The following is a 10,689-nucleotide window of genomic DNA, read 5'->3' on the forward strand; positions in this document are numbered from 1 at the left end:
TTGTCCTCAGAGCACACACCTTTCACTTTCCACTTTCTCTACCACTAGCTCTTTTGTTTTTAATTTTCTGTCACCATCTAGTGGTGAAAATGGGTAGTGGCCACTTTTCATTGAACTAGAGTGAGATTTTTTTAAATCTTAATCTGAGGGCAGTTTCCAAAACTAGATTTCTATTCTTAAAAATTTACCAAGACCAAAACATATCATACTAACATTTACAAATATGCTGAGCTCTCTGTGGAGTCACTCAGCACCAGCACAGTTAAATGCATGCATCTGAGGGCTGTGGATTTGGCTCAGTGGTTCTGCCTTCTGTCTTGCAAGTGCAAGGACCCGAGTTCGATCCCCGATACCAAAAACAAACAAACAAAAAACAAGACCTAAATGCTTGTGTCTGAATTCAACATCTGCAGCATACTGTGAGATTTATGCTTTCCAGGAATTGTTTTCATTCTTGAAACCTCATTCACAAGAGGGAAAAATCATCCCAATGTCAGTAGGATGGTTCAGTGACTGAGAGACATAAAGTATTTATCTGACCTATGGTAAATGCTCAATACGTAGTAGCTATTTTAATAAACCTTAAGCTTTATTTACTTAAATGAATATTAAATATCGGATTTAATTACATTAAACTTGGCTTTCCACTTAGTAACTCAACACCTTTAATCCCAACTATATAACATACTCTGACTGGACAGACCTGACAGTTTGCCTTGGGGAGGAAGAGGGAGAATATGGTGTGTGTTTGTGATGCTGGGGACAGATACCCAGAGGTGCTCTACCACTGAGCCACATCCCCTACGCCTTTTTTTGGAAATAGGTCTTGCTAAATTTACCAGGCTGGCCTTACCTGCGTGTTCCTTCTACATAGCTAGGATTACAGGGTGCACAATTGCACCTGGCAGAAGAGAATATACTTTTTTATTTGAATATTCCCAGGAACGTACGTGTATGCAAATGAAGACAAGAGTAGATGGATGGCAATACAGTGAGCTATTTACATTGTAGCAGGTCTAAGCGTATCTGAAATTAATAGTTTTGGGCTGGGGATTTAGCACAGTGGTTCTGCTGCCTGTCTTGTAAGCGCAAAGACCAGAGTTTGATCCCCGGTACTCCCCCCAAAAAAGAATAGTTTTATTTTTTATTATTATATTTTTTCCTTTTAAGACAGTTCTCACTGTGTAGTTCAGGCTGGTCTTGAACTCACTATGTAGTTCAGGCTGGCCTCAAACACCTGGCAATCCTGTCTCCGCCTCCCAAGTGCTGGGATTATGGGCATGTGCCACCATGCCTGGTTTTATTCTTATTTTTTAAAATAACACTATTGTTTTCTCCAGAACTTGCTTCTTAATCAGTTAAAGTCAAAAACACTTCTGTGGCAGGTAAACAATGAACAGAACTCTATTTAAAAAGCAGTGATAATAAAACATTGTTTTTCACTGAACATAACTTGAATACAAATTTCAGGGTGCAAATGAGGACCTAGGCCAGGACACTGGGATCATACGCAGTGTGACAGTGAGTTGGTATGAAATTCACCTGCAGCTGCCACCTCCAGGGCTCCAGGAAAACTGCTTGGGGAAAGCTGACTGGCTCCTTTCCACCTCTTTATGAAGTCTCTCACTCTGTCGCTTTTAGATATAGGGTATCAGCATGGACTGCAGACCAGGCAGTCCCAACCCTCATTGGCACACATACTTCAAACGGTTTTCTAAGTTTATGATCTAAGTTTAGTGGCATTCTCAGTTTACACATCTAAACTCTGGTCAAATCAGAACCCTGAGTACTCAACAACAGCTGCTAATGGGACATCACTGATGAATACACTCCAGGACCCTATGTCCTTCTAGGGGCTGTACTGAGGCAAACACCTTGGACTCACCCTTGACCTCTCTCTTTCCACATCAGTCCTTCAGGAGAAATAGTTGGCTCTGTCTTCAAGCTGTATCTAACCCAGACTACTTAGTAATTCTACTATGGCTGGGTGTGGTGAAACATGCCGATAATCCCAGCATTCTGGAGGCCGAGGCATGAATTAATTTGAAGCCAGCCTGGGCTATCTGGTAAGTTCAAGGCCAGTCTTAACTACTTAGCAAGACCCCATCTCAGAAAAAGAAGAAAAAAGGAATTTTACTGCCATGAACCTGGTCCAAGCCACAACTGAGCTTCACCAGGGTAACTGCAATGAGGGTTTTAAATGGCCTCCCCATTTCTATCCCTAATTCCACCACAAGGTCACCCAGCACCCAGGATCCGTCTGTCTCTAGACGTGGGCAGCCACACCCCAACAGAGCGGACGCTTCGAAGACCTGTGTGCTGGCCTGTCCCGGCTGAGGAGGGATCAGCGGGGCGAGGGGACTGCACGAACCTGCACACGCCCCAGTGCCATTCCAGACCCCTCCCTGGCAGCCAGGACTTGGGGACTTACTTGCCCTCACCAACCCCAAGACTGATCCAGGATCTACGGAGAATATAAAGTCCTGCAGAATTCTGCAGAGGAGGAGGGCACCATCATATCAGTAGCTTACAGAGACATTTGAATGGCAGAGAGATCTAAAGAGAGGTGAGCAGATACAAGAGACTCTGCTAACCCTGAGAGCATAAGGAAATTAAAAGTGTAGCAGTGCATTATTAGTTCTGAAGAAACAGGCAGAGGTAGATTTAGTGTTAATAAATATTGGTTCTGAAAACTGAATCAATTTGGAGGTTAAGGAAATAATTTAGGGTTCTCTTCTACCTACTTTTATTCAAAATGTGCTGGGTATGGCGGTGCATGCCTATTATTCCAGCACTCAGAGGATTGCCACAAGTTCAAGGCCAGACTGAACTACACAGTGAGTCCCTGTCTAAAACAAAAACCGAATCAATGCAGAGAAGGGCAGAGAATATAGCTCAGTAGCACAGCGCCTGCCTGCCAAGCATGAGGTCCTGAGTTTGATTCCCTCATACATCTTGCTGTTAGTAATAATAAAATTATAATAAATGCTAGTTTCCTTCAAGGTAATCTCTCTCTTTTTTTTTTAATCAGGGATCAAACTCAGGACCTTGTGCTCGTGAGGCAGGCAATGGCACCTCTGAGCTGAATCCCCGACTCTAAGGCGATCATTTTTAGCCAGGGTTTCATCCTTCTTAGTTAAATAAGGTGTTAACTAAATCAAGGTGCCAGCTAAAATCTAAGGTCTAGCTTCTTTCAGGGTTATCTGCATTTTAAAAGAGGTTCTCAAAAATCATTTTAAAATCCAAAGATTCTGAACCGAGAACGGTGGACTAACAGATGATGAGGCTAATGTTTTAAAGCAGGGTCCCTGTGTGCTGTTCGCTTCTGAAAGGAAACAGTATGAGTGGAACAGCACCGCCATCTCCAGTTCCCACTCCAGCCTGGAGCCAAAGCTCAGAGGCAGGGCGGTCTCCCCAGAGGGCCTCATCACACCAAGACCTAAGAGTCAGGAGGAAAGGAAAGGAGGAGGGGAGTATTTTCTCGACCCTTGCTTGCTATGTTCCTTACTGCATTCACAGCACTTCTCTTCACTGCTAATATACTACTGTGAAGGTAGGTGTTAATTCCACTCAGCTCCAGCACGCCAGATGTATGATCTGGGGCAATACATTTATTTTAAAGAGAGATCACAGAACAAAAACAGTTTATGCTCCCACAGAGAAAGGTCCTGATAAATTACTCGTGCCTGTATGATGGCACTACATATACGGTGAACATGTTTGGAATGAGATTGGATAGATGGCTGGATTACAATAATCTGTACCACCATTCTCCTATATTAAAAAAAACTGTTTCATGCTTAAAACTGCTTACTTTTACCACACAGCAAGACTCTCTCAAATTAGTTTTTGTTATAACTCTGCAACATACAATCTAGCATATAAACTATCTTTCTGATCGGCCTTAGCCCCTTCCCACCGGCTTGGTCCACCAGTGGCACGTGCATGGCTGTCCCATCGGTGGCTGGGACCACTGTGGGAAAAAGTGTCAGTCACAGCTGGGTGCGATCCGGTCATGAGCATGTTGACAGCTCTTCAAGCGTCTTTTCCCGATGAACTCACTGTGCCACAGGCCCGCAGAGGCTCAGTGTTCTGCCCTGCACTGGCTGCCTCACCAGGGTTCCTTTACCCCATCAAGAATCCCAGGGGATGGGGGCTGGAGATTTAGCCCAGTGGTTCTGTGGACTGCTTTGCAAGCACAAAGACCCGAGTTCGATCCTCAGTACCAAAATAAATAAATAAATGAATAATTAAAAAAAAGAGTCCCAGCTAGAGATCTTTTCTTCCCCTGCAGGAGGGGCTCACGAAATTATCCAGGCTGGCCTCAAACTCCCCAGCTCCTGCCTTGCCTCACAAGTAGCTGGGACTACAAGGGTACGGTAATCTCAGCACTCTGGAGACTGAGGCAGGAAGAAAGCAAGTTTGAGCCTAGCTTGGGAAAAAGTGCAAAGACCCTAGGTTCAATCCAGTATCACAAAAATAAATAAAAAGTTTCTTTTTTTTTTTTAAAGGACTGTTCCCTCTCTTCCTTTTTTATATACAATTAACCTGTTATCTAAGTACATAGGTTATTACTCCCTGTCATTATTCATTTCCACATTGTGGTGTTTTGTTTGTTTGTTTGTTTGTTTGTTTTGGGCAATACTAGGGATCAAGCCCAGGGTGCATTGACCTAGACCTACATCTCCAGCCCCTTTTACTTTGAACAGGGTCTCATTAAATTGCCCAGGTAGGAATCAAATTTCAAGGCCCTCCTGCCTCAGCCTCCCTCAGTGCTAGGATTACAGGCTTACACCCCCATGCCTGGCTTCCACAACTCAATTTTTATTATACATTACAATACATCCTTCCTGAATCAGCAGTAGTCTCCATCTGTTCTTGTCTATCCCAACTCACTCCTCCACACTATCCAAGCAAATCAATCTTCAAGTTCAACTCCAACCTCACTAGTAGCTGGGATTATCATTCCAGTTGTTCGCCATAGGCTAACAGAGTAATGGTTTTGAACACTGAGACTCAGGAAAAGAAATTTACAACATGCCCCAGTGAACATGGCATACAAATGATATACACCACCCACACAGACTGTTTCTGGAACAGAATCTTTACAAACAACCCTTATAAGAGTATATCCTAATGGTGTAAAATGCTTGCTGCCAGGCATCATGGCACATGCCTGTAATACCAGCACTTGGGAGGCTGAGGCAGGAGGATCACCAGGAGTTCGAGGACAGCCTGGGCTACACAGTGATTTCAAGGCCAGCCTGAACTACACTGTCTCAAAAAAACCAAAACCAAGGGCCGGGGATTTAGCTCAGTAGTTCCACCACCTGCCTCACAAGCGCAAGGGCTCCAGTTCAATTCCTGGTACCAAAAAAAACAAAACAGAACACCCCCCCGCAACAAAACCAAAACCTAAACCCAAAAGTACCATTGGGTATAAAGTTGTTGTACTTCAATATAAAATCATGTCACAGTAATCATTTTTTTATCTCATTAAAGAAAACTTTGATGGGGCCGGTGATTTAGCTCAGTGGTTCCACTGCCTGCTTTGCAAGCACAAGGTCCCGAGCTCAATCACAGGACAGGACAGGGAAAGGAAAAGGAAATCCTGAGGCCTCTCAGAAGGATGTACAGATATCCCTTGTTTAACAACCCACATTTTTTTGGTGCGTGTTTTTTTTGGGTACCGGGATTGAACTCATGCCCTTGCGAGGCAGGTGATGGAACCATTGAGCTAAATCCCAGGTACCACAACCCGCCTTTTTTAAGGTCTGTTCAGACTTACGACCAAGGTGCATTATTTGGATTTATGAACCACTGCTTGGAGTTAGGACCGTTTTTTGGACAGTTTTGTACATCTTGCTGATAGAGCCTCAATGTCCTTTCTCCTATGGTACACCTTGTTTGTACTGTAACTTTTGCTGATTGTACTGCACAATGCAGTGCTGCAGTTTTAGGTTGTTATGCATTACAGTACTGCACATAAGAGTTATGCAAATAAAAGCAAAATCTTTGAGTTGACCACTCCTTTGTTCTGAATATTGGCACCCTATATACAATGCCTCAGTTAGGGACCAACCATTTAACAACCTAGTGACAGGAATGGAACCTGGGTTAACTGAAGAGTGCTGTAGCCAGCCTACTGTATGTTAGGCACATTCATTAAGCATGCTATGCAAAAAATACAGCATTCATGAAAGGTCAAATGTCTTCAAAATATATTTTATTACTATACTATCTGACACTGGGGAGAAATCAGCTACCTGATTTTCGGATATAACCAAAAAATACATGGTTTCCCCATTATGCTGTAGAAGGGAGAGACTTGGAGAGTGGTCTCATGAGACCTGCTGGTCATGTGATATGGGCAGCGCAGGTGCGCAGCTGCGCCCCAGGGCCAGGAAAGTTTATCAGTGCGGTCTATCGGCTCCCTTCTAAGGACTGCTTTGTTTCTGGCAGTTCAGCAGGTGATAAGAAAACTGATTCATTTGGAGTTAAATAAATTCTCAGATATAAACACACTCGTTAGAAGTGATGTTACCTTTGAAACGATATACACAAATGTCTCCTATCATAAGGGTGCCCATATTTTCTCAAGGCTTATCTATACACTTCCGAACCACAGGAAACTACTGAGCAATTAATTATCATGGTTACTCTTGGCTCTGTGATTGTTCTACGTGTTTAATTTTTGTCTTACACTCCAGCCAGTCACAGCTCCTTGCCCTTCTGTCCTCCAAGGTGCCTACTGCAGAGGTGGACAGAGCAGTAGCTCCATTGATGCCAGTTTCACTGTCAAGGACATGTGGCATTTCCAGTGATTTTCACAGAGTTCAGCAGATTCGTGGCTCTGTGGTAGTATTTCATTACTATTTTACTGGTCCCTTGCAATGACCTGCAGAAGCTCCTTCATGAATGATTAACCATGGGATTAGCATAATCTTGAAGAATTCATGGAGGGCAGGGGATTTAGCTCAGTGGTGCCACTGCCTGCTTGCCTCACAAGCTCAAGGTCCTTAGTTAGATCCCTTGTACCTAACCCCCAAAGAATTCATGGAAGTTGCTAAAATAACCGGAAAGTGCATGTGAGGAAATATAGGAATAGATGCTTTCCTGATTTGCTATGTTGCATCTGTTTTGCAGTAAGGAGTACTGATGATAACCGCTGTGATACCCTGGATTGTCTTTATCACTTTCATCCTAGCCTTTTCTGACATGAGGCATTAACACACTGCCTGAATTTAGCCGATGTGATGCCTTGCTGGTGGCGGCTGTGTTTTATTTTAAAGGTTATTGGAGAGCATGTGCCAAGAAATCATTCTGATTGAATTGAACTACTCTGATAATACGATGTCTAATACAGTTATACCTCATTTACATACCTGTTTCACAACTGGTCAAACTTATAATCCACCTCCAGGACTTTTGACCTTTTTTTTTTTTCTAGAGCTTCAACGTCTTTTTGTTTTTTGGGGTTGTTTTTTTTTTTTTTTGGTACTGGAAATTGAACTCAGGACCTTGCACTTGGGAGGCAGGTGGCGGAACCACTGAGCTAAATCCGCGGCCCTCTCAATGTCTTTTTGTACAGTATATATTATTTATACAGTACTGTAATTTTTGCTGATTGTACTGCACAGCAGAGTACTGTGGTTTTATGCTGTTACACATTACAATACTGCAAGTAAGAGTTATGCAAATAAAAGCCAAGTCATCAAGTTGGTTCCTTTGACCATTTCTTTGTTCTGAATATTGTAATGTGCATACTACTATTAACATGCAATGACTGTCTCTATGTTAAAGCAGACACACGATGAATCTTTTTTTTTTCTACCAAGGACTGAACCGGGACCTTGAGCTTGCGAGGCAGGTGGCGGCACCACTGAGCTAAATCCCCAGCCCTGTTGAATCTTATTTTGATAAATGTATTTTTGTAATAAGACAGGTTTCTTTTAACAGTAACAAGCATCCTCTAAAGGCTATTAAAAGTAGGTAAATGTGGAGGCCAGGGATTTAGCTCAGTGGTTCCGCTGCCCGCCTTGCAAGTGCAAGGTCCCCAGTTTGATCCCTAGTACAAAAAAAAGTAGGTAAATGTGTTATTTTGCATAATAAAATATAGGAGGAAATGGCAGGGGATAGGCTTTAGTAATTACAAACCACAATCATTACATGCATTTGGGTAAGAATGAAAATAGCTTTGTCTATAGTTTGCAGTAATTACTGTAAACCTTACCTAGTCCCTACAAGTGGTTGTTTTTCTTTTTTACCTCTTGGAACCACCATAGTACCCTGTCCTCTTGGGAGATGATTGTAAAATGCCAAAGGTCAAGCACTGCACTTGGTGTACGAAAAAGGGCTCAATATTTCTGAAGAACAAATGACTGACCCCAATGAGCACAATGGGCCTCGAGTTGTCTCTGCTCCCTCTTAGGTTAGGTGTGCTATTTTGCCTATTGTGTGCTCTGGCACCTCCGCACGCCATCATGATGCACTTCCTTTCCTTTATCCCTGGGAAAGCCCTGGTTATTCTTCCTTCCTTTAGAGATCTACAATGTGTAATTACCCTGATCTGGCTTCAGGCTCCTCATTAAACAATAAAGGGTCCTCTTTCCCCAGGCCTTCCCTGTGTCTCTTAACACGGCTCTCCAGAAGCAGAGACTGAATCTGGTTGAAGATGTTTTAAGATCAAGCTCCTGGGGCTGGGGATTCAGCTCAGGGGTTCTGCCACCTGCCTTGCAAGCACAAAAACCTGAGTTGGATCCCTGGTACAAAAAAAAAAAAAAAAAAAAGATCAAGCTCCTGGAAAGCAATTTATACCTCCAGGTTATGCAATTCCTTACTCTCATCCCTAAGTGGGTGGAAGCCAAGAGCAACAGGACCAGTATTACACCGATGTATTTATAAAAGACCCACTGCAAGTAACTCAGTAGCAACAGGGGTAACATTTAAACAAACTGAACATTCTATCACGTTCTAATAAATTGAATTCAAATACTGTACTTTGTGCATAAAACGTCTGGGTGCTTCCCTCATTCCAATACATACACATACCCCTTTTTAAAGTGGTGCTAGGGCTCAAACCAGCTTACAGGTCCATGGTTTGGCCAAAGAAGCACAACCCTAAACGAAAGTCAGCTCTATTCTATGGGGGGAAGCTCCACTGAAAGGGAATTCTTCAGTTTCTATGGTGTCTGAAAGTGCCGTGAATGTAGTTGCACTTTTTACAACAATCTTTTTGTTACAAAGCCAGTATTTATAGACTCTCCCCTCCCTATATTTTAGTTACTTGTCACCATTCAGGCTGGAAGCAATGGCAAAACCGTCCCTTGGGGAAGCAATGAGTGATTCCGGCTCACAATTTCCCACCTAGGTTGGACTCCCGGCCCATGCCCACTCCCTTCACAGACAAACACGTCTGATTCTGGTACCCAGCAGGAAATGGGAGAAAACTTCAAAGCACCTCTTTTTCTGCTATCGAGCAGCCAAAATGTCTCTTCCCTTTTTTCATTCAAAAACCACATTTAACAATACTTTCACACACACACCCCCAGCCATGTTAAGCAGTACTAGGGACACACAAAAATACGAGATAACAATCAAGACCCTACCCTCCAACAGCCGGATCAGTACCACCAAAATGCTATAATGAGAAAATAGATTCGAGGTTGCAAGGGGAAAAAAGGGATTTTTTTTTGGGGGGGAATAACATTTTGGGTATTTAACCAAAATATTCAACAGTTTCCATTTTAAACATTCCAAAGCCTACCACTGCATAGAATGCTAAATGCCAATTCACTTATCACTTGAAATTTTTGAGCTAAAAAAATGCAAACGAGATTTCAGAAAACAAAAATCAAGACTGCTCCTCAATTAAAACAGCCAAAACATTTCAACTTCTAAACTGTAACACGTCGAACTATTTGTTCAATATCAGAATGTCTCAATTTCAACTTAGATGACCTCCGGTAACACGCTAAACCGAAAAATCTGATGTCCACCGCAAAGTCACAAAAAGCCACAGAAACCCAAGCGGGCGGAAGAAAACCTAAATGTGTCACAGTATTTAACTTCTCCTTGAGACTCTTAGATCGGAGGGCAAAGCGATCGGAGATCCAAGAATAGAAAAATTTTATCTTTTAGGACGTATATCCAATTTCAGTGGGATTATGAAATATTCTACAAACATGCGCTTAACTATCCTTTGGGTCCTAATCTGTTCAAACAACTGACTTCTTTTCCTCGTTTTACACAAAACATTGGTTCTGGAAGACATCTCAGGACAGAATTGTGGGCCCGGAGCGCTCACACCCCTACTTTGGCCCCACACAAACAGCTACTTAACAGAAAATAAGTAATTCAAGGGCCCCAAGGAGGTCGTATTTCCATGCTGTGAAGCCCCATTCCTTGCCACGGATGATAATTAAGCTTTCAAGGCGGATGGGGTGGTAGGAAAAGAGAAATCTCAAATTACGAAACTGTTTTAACTTCCAATATTTACTCTGCAAGAAGTGACCGGGTCACCGCACCAGTAAAGCTCAAAGTTGCCGCCGAGACAATGACTACAGTTCACTTTCTTTCTCTTTACGAGGCAGCGGCAGGGTTCTGCTCCCCCGCAGCCCTAGCGAGGTCTTCCCGTCCGCGGCTCCCAGGCCCCGAGAGCGTCCGGCGTCGGCCGAGGTCCCCCAGCCG

General features: G+C 43.1%; 1 protein-coding gene across 4 annotated transcripts in view; it reads right to left on the bottom strand.

Moving 5' to 3' along the window:
* Nucleotides 1–10,682, bottom strand: part of Usp44 (ubiquitin specific peptidase 44) — a 43,016-nt gene extending 32,334 nt beyond the window's left edge. For 2 of the 4 annotated variants that reach the window (XM_010629181.3, XM_010629177.2), the window contains exon 1: nt 10,499–10,682. The gene's annotated coding sequence lies outside the window, so the exon portion shown is untranslated. Of the gene's footprint in view, nt 1–213; nt 235–10,498 lie in introns of those variants that run through there. The other 2 variants (XM_010629178.2, XM_010629180.2) reach the window with 2 other exon arrangements.
* Between the last annotated feature and the right edge of the window lie 7 nt (nt 10,683–10,689).

Source organism: Fukomys damarensis, unplaced genomic scaffold (assembly GCF_012274545.1).
Source record: "Fukomys damarensis isolate Sample0158 unplaced genomic scaffold, DMR_v1.0_HiC HiC_scaffold_15, whole genome shotgun sequence".
Lineage (NCBI taxonomy): Eukaryota > Metazoa > Chordata > Mammalia > Rodentia > Bathyergidae > Fukomys > Fukomys damarensis.